We start from the raw sequence: 19,519 nt of genomic DNA, 5'->3' as shown, positions 1-19,519 counted from the left end.
TTTTATGGCTTAGTGTTCTTTTTTCATTTGTCTTAATCCTTATTTCAAGAATCCTTTGTCAGTTTTATCCATCCATAAAATATAACTAGTCATTTTGTGCGGAGTTTAGTTAGCTAATATAAAACATAACACGACACAATAAAAAGTAAAATCTGTTATTATATATCAAAAAAAAAATAAGCCAACTTGAGGAAGCCACGTGTGAGAGAGTAAGTAAAGTCCTCTGCTTCCATATCTGTGAAGAAGGTAACGTGACCCAAGGTCTGCTAATCAGATGCACTTTGTTATTTTATCATCTGGATGTGCTGCTGCCTCCATATATAAAATCAGAATTTTTGACAGTTCAGTCTGGAGCAATTTGTGTTAATACTAGAGATGTTCACTGACCCCCGTATTTTGGTTTTGGATCTGGATTAACTTCGTGTTTTGGTTTTGGCAAAACTGCCTTCATGTGTTTTGGTTTTGGTTATGGATTCCTATTTTTTTCTAAAATCCCTATTTTTTTCTTGCTAAAATCACATCATTTGGCTGTTATTTTGATCCTACATTATTATGAACCTTAATAACATTAATTTCCAGTCATTTACAGTCAATTTTTGTCAAGTGACAACAACACTATATTCCTCCTGTTTCTGTATGCGCAATGGCACTGGAGACTGGAGAGTGACAAGAACTCTACTACCCATGTTTTTGTGTGAGCAATGGCACTGAGCAATGTCACTGGAGAATGGAGAGTGACAAGAACACTCCTACCCCTGTTTCTGTGTGAGCAATGGCACTGAGCAATGTCACTGGAGACTGGAGAGTGACAAGAACACTGCTACCCATGTTTCTTTGTGAACAATGGCACTGAGCAATGTCACTGGAAAATGGAGAGTGACAAGAACACTCCTACCCCTGTTTCTGTGTGAGCAATGGCGCTGGATCTCCTGGGGAGGGAAATACTTTTGGAATCCAAAACCCCTGAGATCCGACAATTACATTTTGCCTCGAATCAGATCCGAGGACACGCAAAATTACCGAGCCAGCTTGCGAGCCTACACGGATCCCCTAAATTCGGGTCTGCTCAGTTTTCAGAATACAGAGCCCGAGCATCTCTAGTTAATACCATCTGCAGTGATCTCAGTGACGTAATTGTTACTGCTCATCAGACAGGATATAAAAGGTTATTGGGTCATTTTCAAGCAAGTCCAGCACTCTACAGTGAGAAAGATTATTCACAAACGTAGAAAATTGAAGACAGCTAGCAGCCTTCCCAGGAATGGGCGTAAAAATTTACACTCGGGGATCTACATGTCTCTTGCCAACAAGATAAATGAAAGGACAATGATTCTAACATCAGAAAAGACTGCACATGTATAGCTTTAATACATACTTGCCGGCATTTCTGATCTGCCTTCCAGGAGGGGAGATCTCGCTGCCAAGTCCTGGGGACACGATCATGCGAACTGCGTCATTTAGCCCCACCCCCTCTTCTAAATGACACCATTTTTGTCCTATTACAGTGGGGAGAGTGGCCAGAATGATGCGATTCCCTGTGAATTGCGACACTAAGCCCCGCCCCCCACCCACTTCACTAAGGCAGTGGGTATAATGCGGGATGTTGCACTGCTCCCCCAGGAGTCTGGGAGAACTCACAGAAATTCGGGAGTATTCCGGACATTCCAGGCACGCAGGCACCTATGCTTTCATATGAATGACAAAAGTAAAATCATTTCTGTGTTATCTGTCATTATATTTATAAAATTTATGGACTTGGTGTCGACTAGACGAATGTTAAATATGCCCTGATAGGTATAGACTTATTTTTGAAAGAAAGAACTTTCTTTTTCACATGACTAAATTCACACAGAGACATCTAATAGTATGAAAGATAAAATCATTGTAGAAATATTCTGAAACCTCACATTTCCCGTTAGATGTCATTTAAAGACAGAATATAATGTTAATACCAGATATAAAAATATGGTGCCAGAAACAGGAGGTTACACAAATATTTAAACAATCATAATCCTTCTTACCTTTTAAGGAAATGTAGAGCAAATTCCTGGCTCATCATTTCTTATTTCACACTGTAAATCTGCCTTCATTTATGTGTGTTTTGGAGAAAGCCGTTTTATGTCTGGACTTTGCTGACTGCAGACTTTCTTTGCAAATGTTCTCCCAATATTTTTAAAGTGAAATAGGTTAATATTAGGCAGAAGCAACTTATGCAACTATAATAAAAAACACAGTCTACTAAATGTTTGTTAACCCCTGAATGTTTGTTAACCCTTACTGTTTCTAACTGAGCAGTGGTTGAAGTTCTCTTAGATATGCATCCTACCAGAATTCAACCATCGTACATATATCCACAATTCATACATACATCATGATGGAGTGAAGATCAATATTTGATTACATTATTCAGATTTTGTTTTTTAAATAATTGTAATTTATTTGCATACTTGATGTAAAAGGATTTCTGTAATTTTTTTTTGGCCTTTTTAATGTAATTGCATAGAGAGTATATGCACACTGATGTTATGTGAAAATGTTATGTAAGGGCTTGTTTGCACCAAAACTTTGTGCATTTTGTGGCAGAGAGGAAAACGGGAGGGTGGTAGCCTGTATATTGTAGTCTTGAGGCTTTCTGGAAGCACTTATCGGGGTCTGAAGGTTAAAAAAAAGAAATCATTCTCTGCTTTATGCCCTGACAGTCCTGTTCTCTGCTTTATGCCCTGATAGTCCTGTTCTCTGCTTTATGCCCTGATAGTCCTGTTCTCTGCTTTATGCAATGACACTCCTGTTCTTTGCTTTATGCCCTGACACTTCTGTTCTTTGCTTTATGCCCTGACACTCCTGTTCTCTGCTTTATGCCAGACACTCGTATTCTCTGCTTTATGCCAGACACTCGTATTCTCTGCTTTATGCCAGACACTCGTATTCTCTGCTTTATGCCAGACACTCATATTCTCTGCTTTATGCCAGACACTCGTATTCTCTGCTTTATGCCCTGACACTCGTATTCTCTGCTTTATGCCAGACACTCGTATTCTCTGCTTTATGCCAGACACTCGTATTCTCTGCTTTATGCCCTGACACTCGTATTCTCTGCTTTATGCCCTGACACTCCTGTTCTCTGCTTTATGCCCTGACACTCCTGTTCTCTGCTTTATGCCCTGACACTCCTGTTCTCTGCTTTATGCCCTGATAGTTGTGTTCTCTGCTTTATGCCCTGACACTCCTGTTCTCTGCTTTATGCCCTGACACCTGTTATCTGCTTTATGCCCTGACACTCCTGTTCTCTGCTTTATGCCCTGATAGTCCTGTTCTCTGCTTTATGCACTGACACTCCTGTTCTCTGCTTTATGCCCTGATAGACCTGTTCTCTGCTTTATGCCCTGGCACTCATGTTCTCTGCTTTATGCCCTGACACTCCTGTTCTCTGCTTTATGCCCTGATAGTCCTGTTCTCTGCTTTATGCACTGACCCTCGTATTCTCTGCTTTATGCCCTGATAGACCTGTTCTCTGCTTTATGCCCTGGCACCCCTGTTCTCTGCTTTTATGCCCTGGCATTCCTGTTCTCTGCTTTATGCCCGTACAGTCCTGTTCTCTGCTTTATGCCCTGTCACTCCTGTTCTCTGCTTTATGCCCTGATAGTCCTGTTCTCTGCTTTATGCAATGACACTCCTGTTCTTTGCTTTATGCCCTGACACTTCTGTTATTTGCTTTATGCCCTGACACTCCTGTTCTCTGCTTTATGCTAGACACTCGTATTCTCTGCTTTATGCCAGACACTCGTATTCTCTGCTTTATGCCCTGACACTCGTATTCTCTGCTTTATGCCAGACACTCGTATTCTCTGCTTTATGCCAGACACTCGTATTCTCTGCTTTATGCCCTGACACTCGTATTCTCTGCTTTATGCCCTGACGCTCCTGTTCTCTGCTTTATGCCAGACACTCAAATTCTCTGCTTTATGCCAGACACTCGTATTCTCTGCTTTATGCCCTGACACTCGTATTCTCTGCTTTATGCCCTGACACTAATGTTCTCTGCTTTATGCCCTGACACTCCTGTTCTCTGCTTTATGCCCTGATAGTTGTGTTCTCTGCTTTATGCCCTGACACTCCTGTTCTCTGCTTTATGCCCTGATAGTCCTGTTCTCTGCTTTATGCCCTGACACTCCTGTTCTCTGCTTTATGCCCTGACACTCCTGTTATCTGCTTTATGCCCTGACACTCCTGTTCTCTGCTTTATGCCCTGATAGTCCTGTTCTCTTCCTAATGCACTGACACTCCTGTTCTCTGCTTTATGCCCTGATAGACCTGTTCTCTGCTTTATGCCCTGGCACTCATGTTCTCTGCTTTATGCCCTGACACTCCTGTTCTCTGCTTTATGCCCTGATAGTCCTGTTCTCTGCTTTATGCACTGACCCTCGTATTCTCTGCTTTATGCCCTGATAGACCTGTTCTCTGCTTTATGCCCTGGCACCCCTGTTCTCTGCTTTTATGCCCTGGCAATCCTGTTCTCTGCTTTATGCCCTTACAGTCCTGTTCTCTGCTTTATGCCCTGTCACTCCTGTTCTCTGCTTTATGCCCTGACAGTCCTGTTCTCTGCTTTATGCCCTGACACTCCTGTTCTCTGCTTTATGCCCTGACAGTCCTGTTCTCTGCTTTATGCCCTGACACTCCTGTTCTCTGCTTTATGCCCTGACAGTCCTGTTCTCTGCTTTATGCTCTGATAGTCCTGTTCTCTGCTTTATGCACTGATAGTCCTGTTCTCTGCTTTATGCCCTGACACTCCTGTTCTCTGCTTTATGCCCTGACACTCCTGTTCTCTGCTTTATGCCCTGATAGTGCTGTTCTCTGCTTTATGCCCTGACACTCCTGTTCTCTGCTTTATGCCCTGACACTCCTGTTCTCTGCTTTATGCCCTGATAGTCGTGTTCTCTGCTTTATGCCCTGACACTCCTGTTCTCTGCTTTATGCCCTGATAGTCCTGTTCTCTGCTTTATGCCCTGACACTCCTGTTCTCTGCTTTATGCCCTGACACTCCTGTTATCTGCTTTATGCCCTGACACTCCTGTTCTCTGCTTTATGCCCTGATAGTCCTGTTCTCTGCTTTATGCACTGACACTCCTGTTCTCTGCTTTATGCCCTGATAGACCTGTTCTCTGCTTTATGCCCTGGCACTCCTGTTCTCTGCTTTATGCCCTGACACTCCTGTTCTCTGCTTTATGCCCTGATAGTCCTGTTCTCTGCTTTATGCACTGACACTCCTGTTCTCTGCTTTATGCCCTGATAGACCTGTTCTCTGCTTTATGCCCTGGCACTCCTGTTCTCTGCTTTTATGCCCTGGCAATCCTGTTCTCTGCTTTATGCCCTGACAGTCCTGTTCTCTGCTTTATGCCCTGATAGTCCTGTGTTCTGCTTTATGTCCTGACAGTCCTGTTCTCTGCTTTATGCCCTGTCACTCCTGTTCTCTGCTTTATGCCCTGATAGTCCTGTGTTCTGCTTTATGTCCTGACACTCGTATTCTCTGCTTTATGCCCTGACACTGCTGTGCTCTGCTTTATGCTTTGATAGCCCTATTCTCTGCTTTAACATTTAGCAAACTTGATGCACAGGAAAGAAGTGTTGTTAACTCATAGCATCCACATAGAAATTTTTGTAGTGTAGTTTACAAAATTAAAGCAAACATCTGATTGGTTGATGTATGCCATTCGTTTCATTTTATCATAAAGTCACCTAAAAGTCCTGCATATTATACAATATTCCAAAACTCATTCTTGCCAGGAGCGTATCTTTGTATGACCAAGTTAAAATAGAGCTATGTAAAGAATAATTAATATGGTCAGTATCCACTTTACCGTTGGTTAGAATGTTATTTATACCCATCAAGAAAATTGCAGCGTTCTGAAACCAGAGTAGTAGCACATCAATGCCGGGGTAACATTTTCCTGTAACACATGAAGCACTTTTAGGCAACATGACTACTAATAAACACCGTGTAATCAGCGCTGCACCAGAAGTACTGACATATATAAATCCACAGTAACTATGTAATTGTGTAATGGTTCACTCCAGGAAAACCAATGTATTTTTAGGGTAAAGCCTTCCTCAGGGATACAATGAACATGGCTACTAAAACACATTGTAGATCAAGGGGTATATTTACTAAGCGGTGGGTCTGACAAACCACCGATTCTGGTCATACAAACATTGTAAAATTACACGTGTACATCCTAGTAATCCATAAATATACATAAAAAAATATAAAACACACAGACAGTGAATATTCAGAAGATGTTAATTATTGTGTTCAGAGTCTAATCCACGCTATTTTCTTTTCAGCATGCGTTCATTCATTCATTAGGTCACACCCGTATATCTGTTAGCGCAGCTGATTCTTACCAATGGCTCATTCTTCTGGACCTCTCTGCTGCTTTTAATACTGTTGATCACCCTCTTCTCCTACACACTCTTCACTCCATTGGCCTTCGTGACACAGTTCTTTCCTGGTTCACTTTCTACTTATCAAACCACTCCTTTAGTCTTTCTACCTCTGGCATATCCTCCCCTCCACTCCCACTATCTTTTGGGGTCCCACAGGGCTCTGTTCTGGGCCATTTACTTTTTTCATTGTAAACTTCTTCTCTTGGGACACTAATTCGCTCATTTGCCTCCAATACCAACTCTACGCTGATGACACCCAAGTCTATAACTCAAGTCTATATCTCTTCCCTTGACCTCTCTCCTTCTGTACTATCTCGTGTAACCAACTGTCTTTCTGCTATGTCCACACGGATGTGTCAACGCTACCTAAAGCTCAACATGTCCAAAACAGAGCTTATTATCCTCCCACCTGCCAGAGTCACCACCTGCCCTCAAATCTCCTTCACTGTCAAAAACACCACAATATCCTCAGTGTCGCAAGCTGTATTCCTCACATCCAGACCCTCTCCCAGTCCTGTCGACTCCATCTTAAAAACATTGCCAGAATACACCCTTTTCTTTCTCATCATGCTACCAAAACTCTTATCCATTCTCTCATCACTCAACTTGACTATTGCAACCTGCTATCTGGCATTCCTGACACCATATATCTACACTTCAATCCATCCTAAATGCTGCTGCAAGACTGATATTCCTCTCTTACAGGTCCACATCTGCTGCACCACTTTGCAAATCCATACACTGGCTCCCTGTGTCCTCCAGAATCAAATTCAAATTACTCACCCTTACCTACAAAGCCCTCAACAACACTACCCCTGCATACATCTCAAATCTTAAATCAAAATACTCTCCTTCCCGCTCTCTTAGATCTACCTCTGAACTTTGCCTTGTCTCGTCTCTGGTAACCACCTCTCACTCCTGCCTATAAGACTTCTCCCGTGCTGCTACCCACTTATGGAATTCCCTACCACGCTCAATCAGACCTTCCCAAAGCCTTCAAATCTTTAGATGCTCTTTGAAAACTCATCTCTTTTTTTAGAGGTGACCTTATCCTCCATAACACTATTCACACTAATGCACCCTCACAACTATCCCAGTCTCCACTCTGAAGCACATTTACTCCTCTTGTTTCAGCTGTGCCCTCTTCTACTTAGAATGTAAGCTCTCTAATTTGCAGGGTTCTTCATACCCTTTGTTTCATGTCTGCATTTATTTTGTCTATTTTCTATGTCCCTGTTTTATGTATGTACTGTTTTCCCTACTGTACGGCGCTGTGGAGCACCTTAAAAATCTACGATAATAATAATAGAGACATACTTAAGAGTTAAGTTTCCTACAATATCTGCTGCGATGAGGTATATTTAGATAGCCCTTCTGTTACGATACTTACCTTCCACGCTCCCTCGCCGCTCCGTCTGACCCAGAAGCCGCACTTCCGGGTTCAGCAGTCACGTGACCGCTACCTAGGGCGGTCACGTGATCGCTACCAGGGCGGGGAATTCAAATGGGACACTGTATAAAGCCTAGCTCTGACACTTGGAGAGTGTCAGAGCAACTTACCAGTTCCTGGCTCCTGATTCCTTCCTTGTTCCTGTGTGTTGACTTCCAGTGTACCGACCCGGCTTGTTCACTCCTCTGGATTCCGTTGTCCTCCGTGTACCGACCTGGCTTGTTGACCTTCCTGATTGCCTGTGCCCCTGACCCGGATTGCCTCACGCTCCTTCTGCTATACGTTATCTGCCTTCCTGTGTACCGACCCGGCTAGCTGACTACGCTTCTGTTCTGGTGTCTCGTGTACCTACCCGGTTTGATTGACTCCGAGACCGCTTCCTGATTCTGTCTACATTGCCTGCCTGTGTACCGACCCGGCCTGTCCGACTACTCTCAGCTTGCTCCTACTCCGCTGTACTACATCTTGGGGCAAACCTGAGGACCGCGACCTGCGACTCCCGGCAGCAAAGCCCATCCCACCTTGCGGCGGTTCTTGGTGAATACCGGGGAGATCGTTAGACTCCGCACCTCAGGTAAGCCAGCGCTAATCAAGATTAGTAGTGAATCCAGTAAATCTGTTACACCTTCCTCTTTATGGGAGCTGTATGAGGCGGTTTCTTCCTCGGCTGTCAGAAAAGGCCCAAGACCTGATGAGTTCACTATTAGCTACTTTAAAACTTAGACAAGAGACTGAATCCGATCCTGTACTGGGCCCTTAATGAAATATTGGGTAGGGCCCACTTTGCTTCTTAATATAGACCTAAAGCTCTTCACTAAAATGATAGCCAATCGACCCAAGACTTTATTACCCGAGTTGAGTAACTCTGAGTAAATGTACTTCATGCAAAGTACAAAAGCAAGAGGTAAAACCACAAAAATAATTAACTTAATTCATAACCTATCATGATAGGGAAAACACTTCCATCTCCTATCTACAGATTCCAAGAAAGCATTTGACAGAGCTGAATTGATTTTCCCGACAGGACTACTGTGGTACATGGAGATAGGCGACACCTGTTTTCATAGGATCATTGCCCCTTTAAGGTTCCCTAAAGCTAGGATTAAAGTAAATGGAAGTTTTATAACCCGCTCACAATAACGGGATAAGAAAAGTGCTTAGCAACATTGATTAGAGCAAACCCTAATATATCAGGCTTTAGGTTGGGAAGCCAAAAATCTGAACTTGCTTTCTTTGCTGATGGCCTTTTAGCTGTAGTCTAAACCCTGTGGTGTGTATTCCCAAGATGATGTCTGAGTTCAAGGAATATAGCGAACTCTGACTATTCAAAATCAGGCACCCCGAATCTATCCACCCCTCATTTAATAGTGGTGGTTTGCAGCAAAGCCTTTTAACTTGTATTCAACTCATTTTAGTCATCTGGAAGTCACACGAACTAAAGACCTTAAACTTTTCCATGTTGTCCAAACTTTTAGGTGATCTCAAAAGCTGATTGTCCAAGAGTTCCTCTTGGAGAGGCAGGGTTAACATTATTATGAATGCACTACTGAAAGTCTTGGATGTGGGGGTGGAATTTTCTAGATCAGGGAGTTCACAACTCCAATCCTCAAGTACCACCAGCAGGTCATGTTTTCAGGATTTCTGTTAAGTGGACACAGTTGGCATAATTACTGACCTAGCAAAATACATTAACTCACCTGTGCATGTTTAAAGAAATCCTAAAAACATGACATGTTGGCGGTACTTGAGAACTGAAGTTGAGAACCCCTGACCCAGAATGGGACAAGATATTCTCTGTAGGCGAAAACAAAAATGTTTACAGCTTTTACTATTCTGCAGTTACTACTAGGCTGAGATGTGAGTTTTCTTTAAAAGAGCTTTGACTTCCCTTTCTGGCATATGCAACTACCTGGGTGGAAAAATTACCACCACTAAGTCACCCTACAACAGGACCTACAATGCTGCAAAGGACTTGCGAGCCCAGCATATCTCCTCACATTTATCTCACTTGACACCCTTAGTGTTGCATTGAGACTTTATTCAAGGTCTGGCACAAAGTACTCTTAGAGAAGACATGAACAACCTGTGGCTCACTAGTTCTTGCGAAACTACAAGTGCCAGCATACCCTGCCAGCTATTGCAGCTTGTAGTTTCCCAACACAGGGAGAGCCACATGTTGTCCAGGCCCGTCTTCAAGCACAGCCATAATCTAGGGATAAATGTATCAAAGTGCGTTTTTTGCAAGTCTTCAATATTTGGTGACTTTGCAGGGCAAATTTAAAACGGCAATGTCTTTAAAGACAAGTTTTGCCTTTAAAGTCATTGCTGTTTTAAATTTGCCCCGCAAAGTTGCTGAGTATCGGTGACTTGCAAAAACTGAAGTCCAATACATTTACTCCATGGTGTCCTATGAATTAGCCAGCTGGGTGGTTCCAAATGTAGGATAGTCATAGCCAAAACTTTTGAGAATGATACAAGTATTGGTTTTCACAAAGTTTGCTGCAGTGTTTTCAGACCTTTTTGTCAGATGCTGCTCTGGTATACTGAAGTAAAATTTCAAGCATTTCATAAGTGTCAAAGGCTTTTATTGCCAATTACATTAAGTTTATGCAAAGAGTAATATTTGCAATGTTGACCCTTATTTTTGAAGACCTCTGCAATTCCACCTGGTATGCTGTCAATCAGCTTCTGGGCCACATACTGACTGATGGTCACCCATTCCTGCCTAATCAATGCTTGGAGTTTGTCAGAATTTGTGGGTTTTTGTTTGTCCACCCAATTATTGAAGATTAACCACAAGTTCTCAATGGGATTAAGGTCCGGGTAGATTCCTGGTCATGAACCCAAACTTTCGATATTTGATCCCAGGGCCACTTAATTATCACTTTTGCCTTATGGCAAGGTGCTCCATCATGCTGGAAAAGGCATTGTTCATCACCAAACTGTTCATTGATGGTTGGGAGAAGTTGCTCTTGGAGGATGTTTTGGTACAATTCTTTATTCATGACTGTGTTCTTAGGCAAAATTGTGAGTGAGCCCACTCCCTTGGCTGAGAAGCAACTCCACACATGAATGGTCTCAGGATGCTTTACTGTTGGCATGACACAGGACTGATGGTAGCGCTCACCTTTCCTTCTCCGGACAAGCGTTGTTCCAGATGCCCCAAACAATCTGAAAGGGGATTCATCAGAGAAAATGACTTTACCTCAGTCCTCAACAGTCCAATCCCTGAACCTTTTGCAGAATATCAGTCTGTCCCTGATGTTTTTCCTGGAGAGAAGTAGCTTCTTGCCGGCCTTCTAGACACCAGGCCATCCTCCAAAAGTCTTCACTGCCTGCTGCCATGCCTGAGCAAGCTCTGCACTGGTGGTGCCCTGATCCCACAGCTGAATCAACTTTAGGAGACGGTCCTGGCGTTTGCTAGACGTTCTTGGACGCCCTGAATCCTTCTTTACAACTATTAAACCTTTCTCCTTGAAGTTCTTGATGAACCGATAAATGGTTGATTTAGGTGCAATCTTACTATCGGCAATATCCTTACCTGTGAAGCCCTTTTTGTCTAAAGCAATAATGACTGCACGTGTTTCCTTGCAGGTAACCATGGTTAACAGAGGAAGAACAATGATTTCAAGCACCACCCTCTTTAAGGCTTCCAGTCTGTTATTCTAACTCAATCAGCATGACAGAATGATCTCCAGCCTTGTCCTCGTCAACACTATTACCTGTGCTAACGAGAGAATCACCGATCTGATGTCAGCTTGTCCTTTTGTGGCAGGGCTGAAATGCAGTGGAAATGTTGTTTTTGGGATAACGTTCATTGTCATGGCAAAGAGGGACTTTGAAAATAATTTAAATTAATCCGATCACTCTTCACGACATTCTGCAGTATATGCAAATTGCCATCATAAAAACTGAGGTAGCAGACATTGTGAAAAATAATATTTGTATATATATCCTCAAAACTTTTGTCCATGACTGTGCATGTGTACAGTGCACGTTCGTTTTCAACCGCACATAAATAACAACAAGCAACTGCTCTTTTTCTGCTCGCTGTGGCAAGAAGACTGCAAGAACAGACCCGAAGGGAAAGAAGGAGAAAGAATAGAGCTAACAAAAACGTGTTATATACAAAAATGTATATAATTATGCAGGTAAACAAATGTAATACACATATTTTGCCTTTTTATTAATGTGTATTGAGTGTACAATAAAGTGACACATACCTATAATTAAGGAGGCAGACATAAGCAATACACATATAAATGAGTATATAGAAAAAATAAAAAGTGATGGACTGCGCTAATCTCAGCTGCTGCTAAGGGGTATTATAGATGTAGAGAATGTGTGGGATGTAAAACAGTTAAGACCAAGGGCTAGATTTACTAAGCTGCGGGTTTGAAAAAGTGGGGATGTTGCCTATAGCAACCAATCAGATTCTAGCTTTCATTTATTTAGTACCTTCTACAAAATGACAGCTAGAATCTGATTGGTTGCTATAGGCAACATCCCCACTTTTTCAAACCAGCAGCTTAGTAAATCTAGCCCCAAGATTTCCAACATGAAAGATTTCTCATATAAAAGAATCACATATAAAATGATTGAGTTTATTACGTGTAACACCAAAAATTTTATTTATGTTCTAGAATGTCAATGTGGCCTACTGTATGTGGGCAAAACATCAAGAACTCTAAAAAAGAGAATATCAGAACATTTATATAACATTAAAGTTGGAAAAGAAACACATTTGGTTTCTTCACATTGTAAGTCCTGTCATGGGAGTTCACCAAAAAGTATTGTTCATTTTTGGAGTGTACAAGCAATACTTCCTAATTGGAAGTATAGGAATTTACCAAATAGATTAGCTCGGCGATTCCCAAACTGTGCGCCGCGGCTCCCAGGGGTGCCGCGGCGCTGTCACAGGGGTGCCGCGGGCCAGCCATAAAAAAAAACAAAGCACAGAAACTTACCAATCCGTCGGGCGCCGGGACCCAGCAGCCTCCTCTCTCCTGCAGCTGTCACTGAATATCGATGTCAGTAACAAGCTGCAGGAGAGAGGAGGCTGATGGGTCCCTGCGCCCGACGGATTGGTAAGTTTCTGTGTTTTGGTTTTTTTTATGGCTGGCGCCTGGCACGGGGCAGAGTGAGAGGGATCATGGCAGAGGAGGACAGAGGAGGGGGACAGAGGATGGTGAGAGGGGGACAGAGGATGGTGACAGCGGCACAGAGGAGGGGGACAGAGGATGGTGACAGCGGGACAGAGGAAGGGGACAGAGGATGGTGACAGCGGGACAGAGTAGGGGGACAGAGGATGGTGACAGCGGGACAGGGGGATAGAGGATGGGGACAGCGGGACAGAGGATGGTGACAGTGGGACAGAGGAGTGGGACAGAGGATGGTGACAGCGGAGCAGAGGAAGGGGACAGAGGATGGTGACAGCGGGACAGGGGGACAGAGGATGGTGACAGCGGGACAGGGGGACAGAGGATGGTGACAGTGGAACAGAGGAAGGGGACAGAGGATGGTGACAGCGGAGCAGAGGAAGGGGACAGAGGATGGTGACAGCGGGACAGGGGGACAGAGGATGGTGACAGCGGGACAGGGGGACAGAGGATGGTGACAGTGGAACAGAGGAGGGGGACAGAGGATGGTGACAGTGGGACAGAGGATGGTGACAGCGGGACAGAGGAGGAGAGCAGAGGATGGTGACAGCAGGACAGAGGAGGAGGACAGAGGATGGTGACAGGGGGACAGAGGATGGTGACAGCGGGGCAGAGGAGGATAGCAGAGGATGGTGACAGTGGGACAGAGGAGGGGAACAGAGGATGGTGACAGCGGGACAGGGGGACAGAGGATGGTGACAGCGGGACAGAGGAGGGGGACAGGGGGACAGAGGATGGTGACAGCGGGACAGGGGGACAGAGGATGGTGACAGTGGGACAGAGGATGGTGACAGCAGGGCAGAGGAGGGGGACAGAGGATGGTGACAGCGGGGCAGAGGAGGGGAACAGAGGATGGTAACAGCGGGACAGAGGATGGTGACAGCGGGGCAGAGGAGGAGAGCAGTGGATGGTGACAGCGGGGCAGAGGATGGTGACAGCAGGGGAGAGGATGGTGACAGCGGGGCAGAGGAGGCAGACCGCGGGCAGAGGAGGGGGACAGAGAGCAGATGATGGGGACAAAGAGCAGAGGATGGTGACAGCGGGACAGAGGATGGGGACAGAGAGCAGAGGATGGGGACAGAGAGCAGAGGATGGGGACAGCAGGGCAGAGAATGGTGACAGCGGGGCAGAGGATGGGGACAGAGAGCAGAGGATGGGGACAGGGGGCAGAGGAGGGGGACAGGGGGCAGAGGAGGGGGACAGGGGGCAGAGGAGGGGGACAGAGAGCAGAGGAGGGGCACAGCGGGGCAGAGGAGGGGGACACAGCGTGAGAGGGGCAGTGGAGGGGGACACAGCGTGAGAGGGCAGAGGAGGGGACAGCGTGTGAGAGGGCAGAGGAGGGGGACATTGTGAGAGAGGGCAGAGGAGGGGGGACAGCGTGACAGAGGGCAGTGTGTCTAGATGCAGAGGGGGCAGTGTATCTGGATGCAGAAGGGGCAGAGTGCCTGAGGGCAGAGTGGGCATTTTTACATACAACTAAATAAGTATTTCTGTCCTGACCTAAATACTTATTACAATTTTTTGACCCAACTACTTCTAAAACAGGACTGCTCAATAATTATTTTGGAGGGGTGCCTTGAAAAAATTTGGAGACTCTAAGGGTGCCGCGAACTGCAAAAGTTTGGTAACCACTGGATTAGCTACATCAGAAATGAGTTGGAAATACAATCGAAATACTCTTATTCCTAATGGCCTAAATGCAGATTTTGAACTTAAATGGTTTCTAATTTGAATATTTACTGGCTTTTCTTTGTTCTTGTTTCCCCTTTTTCTCTTTCATCCAGTCTGGGGGACACTGCTTACCATGGGGTTGTGGAGGGAGCTTGGGGAGTTGGCACCTAACTAGTTAACTTTAGTACTGCCGACAGACCCCCTCCCCTCTACAATCCCCCTGCCCCCTCTTGTTCAGTTTTTTTTAGGTGCCCGTGAGTTGGGCAGCGTTAATGTACTGCTAGTAATTTTTTCTTTTATTTCAGTTACTTTCTTTGAAAATTTAATTTTTTAACAGGTGGCAGCGCTGGTGTGTGTTCTGCTATAGAGAACACACACAGCAGAACAGCGGCAGGCACTCCCCTGCTCAGATGAGAGCCAGCGGCTCTCACTGACAGGGATGGACAGAATGGGTGCCTGAATTTGGAGTGACAAGCGGTCTCACTGGACCGCTGTCACTCCTGGAGCCTCCCCGATAACCGGCGCTGCCACTGCAGGCATAGAGCGCCGGTTATCGGATATCTATTATAGCAGCGGCCATCTTGGATCCGGATCAAGAAGGGGAAACAGCGCTATTAAGGAGAGGAGGAAGGGGGCTATACCAGGATCCCCCCTCATGCATAGGAGGGGGCATCAGGTATCTTCCGCTGCGGAGACCTCCCCTGGAGGTCTCCATTACTCTGCCAGATTAACCCCGTTTTTTTCCCGGATCTGGAGCTGCAGGGACAGCATTACTGAAGAGGGGGGGAGCTAAGACATAGAGCTCACCCCCCTCCTTCCAGAGAGAGATGGTCTGTCAAAGTCTTCTTGCGCCAAGGAGAAGCCCGGGAAGAGAGAGATCAGAGCTGAGGGAGCAGACACCAGGAAACTGCTGCTGGACTTCTCCCCTATTTGGCCTTTGGGCTAAGTATTGATTTATTTAAACACATATTCTGTACTGCTGTGTACAAGTGGGCTAGTAGGGGTTATTTTATAGTCTCCTACTTGCTTATGTTTTTTGTGTTTAAATTTTTTTTTACAAGTACAGCTTTTATGTATAGATTGGTTGATTACTTGTAGTTCACTTCTCTCTCTCCACACATTATATATATATCTCTCTCTCTCTCTCTACTCAGCTAAATTTAACAATTTTAGTCTGTGTGTTTGGTGTGCCTTCCTTTATTAAGAAATGTCAGATAAGGGAAAGGGCCCTATTGCAAAATATTTTACATGTTCTAAATGTCATGTTAAATTACCTAATGGCCAGAAGGACCCGTTGGCGCTATGCTCTGCCTGCGAAGCAGAGGTCCCATCTGCGCAAACCCAGCAGGTGTCAGCCCCACCGACTGAGGAACCGGCCTGGGTGGCCTCCCTACCACAGTCGGTTTCCTCTTTAGCTCAGATGGTTTGCCAATCCAATCAGTTGTGGTCTAGTGTTGTAACCTCGGTGGCCAATAATCCTAGTACACAGCTGGGCCTCCCTACTGCCACAGGTTCTATTGGAGCCTCTATGCCAGGGCCTTCCTCTTTACAGACGGACCAGGCCTCTGTTCCCACAGAACCGCCATGGTCCACAGCAGTTAGAAGGGGTTTGGATAAGCTGAACCAGTTACTTGAATCCCCTAACATCCCGCCTTCTAAAAGAAAGCGTCATAGGTCGGATAACCCCCTTATGGTCCTTACAGACTCAGAGGAGTTTTCAGAGGAAGAAGGGGAAATTAATTCTGATCCTGACCAGGTTCAACCTTTGAGTCAGGAAGAAGGTTCTAAAAGCCAATTTATTAATGATTTAGTTTTAGCAGTAAGACAAGCTTGGACCTCCCAGAACCAGAGGAGCCTATTCCTAGAGACAGAAGTCTCTTTAAGAAGGCCAAAAGAAAGGCTAGCCGTTTTCCACCTTCTGTAGAGCTTAAGGATATTGCTGAAGGAGCCTGGAAACAGCCTGATAAAAGGTTCTCTGTACCTAAAAGATTCTCCTCCCTGTATCCGTTACAGGAGGAAGATGTGGCCCGCTGGGAAACTATTCCAAAGGTCAATATTCCAATTGCCCGATTGGCCAACACACCTTACTCCCAACGGGTTCAGCATCTCTGCAGGATGCCAATGATCGTAGGGTAGAATCTCATCTGAAATCTATATTTGCAGCTGCGGGTTCTTCCTTTAGACCCACATTTGCTTCAGCTTGGGTGGCTAAAGCCATGGAAACATGGGCAGACCAGTTAGCAGAGGCCTTACAGGACTCTGACTTACTCCCCCTGGCTTTGCATTTAAAGGAGGCATCGGGGTACCTTTATGAGGCGGCCCAGAATACTGCAGCTGTTTCATCTTCTATCCAGGCTGCATCTATTTCTGCAAGAAGGACGTTATGGCTGAAATCCTGGGAAGGGGATGCGGAATCAAAAAAGTCAGTGGAAATCATTCCTTTTTCTGCTACAGGTTTGTTTGGCCCGGAATTGGATACCCTGATCGCACAGGCAACAGGGGGCAAAAACAATTCCTTGCCGGTATTCCCTAGTAGGAGCCGTAACTCTCGGGTCAGTTCCTTTCGCCAGCCCTTTCGGGGGACTTCCTTACCTAGAGGTCAGTCCTTCAGAGGCAGGCATCCCAATTCTCGGGGCTCCTCTGCCAGGGGGAGATCCTAGTTTGCAGGTAGGCGTCATACCCCCAAGACCCAGGAGAAGCCTGCATCCTGACATCCACCCTGTTCCTTTGGAGGGGGTGCCTGTGGGGGGACGTCTGTCTTTGTTTCAAGAACAATGGACAGAGTCCTCTCCAGATCCTTGGATTCGGGGCATTATATCAGAGGGGTACAGGATAGACCTATTGGGCACAGCTCCACATCGTTTCTTCTTGACCCCGTTACCCCGAGATCCATCAAGACGCCAGGCAATACAGGATTGTGTCGCCTCTCTTCTTTCTCAGAGAGTTATCAGCAGGGTTCCAAACTACCAGAAAGGACAGGGCTTCTATTCAAACCTGTTTCTGGTCAAGAAGCCGGACAGTTCCTTTCGGCCCATCTTAAACTTAAAAGGCCTCAATGTGCACTTAAGGGTGGACAAGTTTTGGATGGAATCCCTGAGGTCAGTGATAAACGGCTTAGAGAAGAATCAGTTTTTGGCGTCCATAGATATAAAGGACGCTTACCTCCACGTTCCCATTTGGATCCACCATCAATCCCTCCTGAGATTCACAGTGGGATCCTCCCACTATCAGTTTCGGGCCCTCCCATTCGGCCTCTCCACAGCGCCGAGGGTTTTTACGAAGATCATGTCAGTTATGGCAGCATGTCTTCACCTACAGGGAGTTCAGGTAGTACCTTATTTGGATGACCTGCTCATCAAATCTTCCTCGGAGACTGGCTTAAGGCATCACTTATCCCTCTCCTTGGCAGTTCTCGAGGGCCATGGATGGCTAATAAACCTAAGGAAATCTCAGATGATCCCGTGTCAACGCATGGTTTTCCTAGGGCTCATTATGGACACCAGTCAGCAAAAGGTATTCCTGCCTGTCGAGAAGATCAGTTCTATTCAGAGTATAACAACTCAGGTCTTAAATTCTCCCAGCCCCTCAATGCACTTGTGCATGCGGTTGCTGGGAAAGATGGTAGCCTCCTTCGAGACCCTTCCATTCGGTCGAGCTCATTCCCGATGTTTTCAGTGGGATCTATTAAGCAAATGGTCGGGATCCCACCTACGCTTGGATCTCCAGAAAATATCTCTATCCCCAAGGACGATAGAATCGCTCCAGTGGTGGCTACTCCTGGATCACTTGAGGGTGGGCAGGTCCTTCGCTCCATGCTCATGGATCATAGCCACTACGGACGCCAGCCTAAAAGGTTGGGGGGCGATAATCCTGCACCTCCGACTCCAGGGACTTTGGTCGGTTCAGGAAGCAGCCTTATCTATCAATGTGCTGGAGCTGAAGGCTATTCTTTTAGCCTTCCCGGGGGGGCCCAGTCCCTCCTCCAGAACCACCCGGTCAGAGTCCAGTCCGACAATGCTACAGCCGTGGCATATGTCAACAGGCAGGGAGGAACCAAGAGTGTAGCTGCAATGAAGATTGCCGCTCAAATTTTGGTTTGGGCAGAACAATATGTCCCTGCCATCTCCGCAGTTTATCATTCCAGGAATAAGAAATTGGGAGGCCGACTACTTAAGTCGAAACTAGATAATGCCGGGGGAGTGGTCACTCCATCCGGAAGTTTTCCAGTCCCTGGTTCAGAGGTGGGGTCTTCCGGACCTAGATCTCATGGCCTCCAGACACAACAGAAAGGTTCACAGGTTCTGCGCAAGGGCAAGAGACCCCTTAGCGGTGGCAGTGGACGTCATGACGATGTCATGGGAATTCAGGTTGGGATACCTATTTCCTCCGATTCCCATGCTTCCTCGGGTACTCAGACGACTAAGACAGGGGGGTCTGCCAGTAATTCTGATAGCTCCATCATGGCTGCGCCGAGTCTGGTACGCGGACATAATCTCTATGGCGGAAGGACGAGGAATTCCTCTTCCATCTCGAGACGACCTGCTTCTGCAGTGTCCCTTCCGTCACCAGAATTTACCTCAGCTCAGTTTAACGGCATGGCTGCTGAAGCCAGCCTCTGGAGGGCTAGAGGTTTTTCCCCCAGAGTAGTAGACACTTTAATGCGAGCCAGAAAGCCAGTTTCAGCTCGCATATATCATCGGATTTGGAGAGCTTACATCAGATGGTGCGAAAATAGGACATGTCCCTCGTCTTCCTTTCGTCTCCCCCGCTTGTTGGCTTTCCTTCAGAATGGCCTGGA

At 45.8% G+C, this 19,519-nt stretch overlaps 1 long non-coding RNA gene across 1 annotated transcript in view; it reads left to right on the top strand.

Moving 5' to 3' along the window:
• LOC142143738 (uncharacterized) overlaps window positions 1-19,519 on the top strand; it is a 713,023-nt gene that overhangs the window by 266,145 nt on the left and 427,359 nt on the right. The gene's annotated exons all lie outside the window — the stretch shown is intronic.

Source organism: Mixophyes fleayi, chromosome 3 (assembly GCF_038048845.1).
Source record: "Mixophyes fleayi isolate aMixFle1 chromosome 3, aMixFle1.hap1, whole genome shotgun sequence".
Taxonomy (NCBI): Eukaryota; Metazoa; Chordata; class Amphibia; order Anura; family Limnodynastidae; genus Mixophyes; species Mixophyes fleayi.
This window is presented reverse-complemented; position numbering and strand designations above follow the sequence as displayed.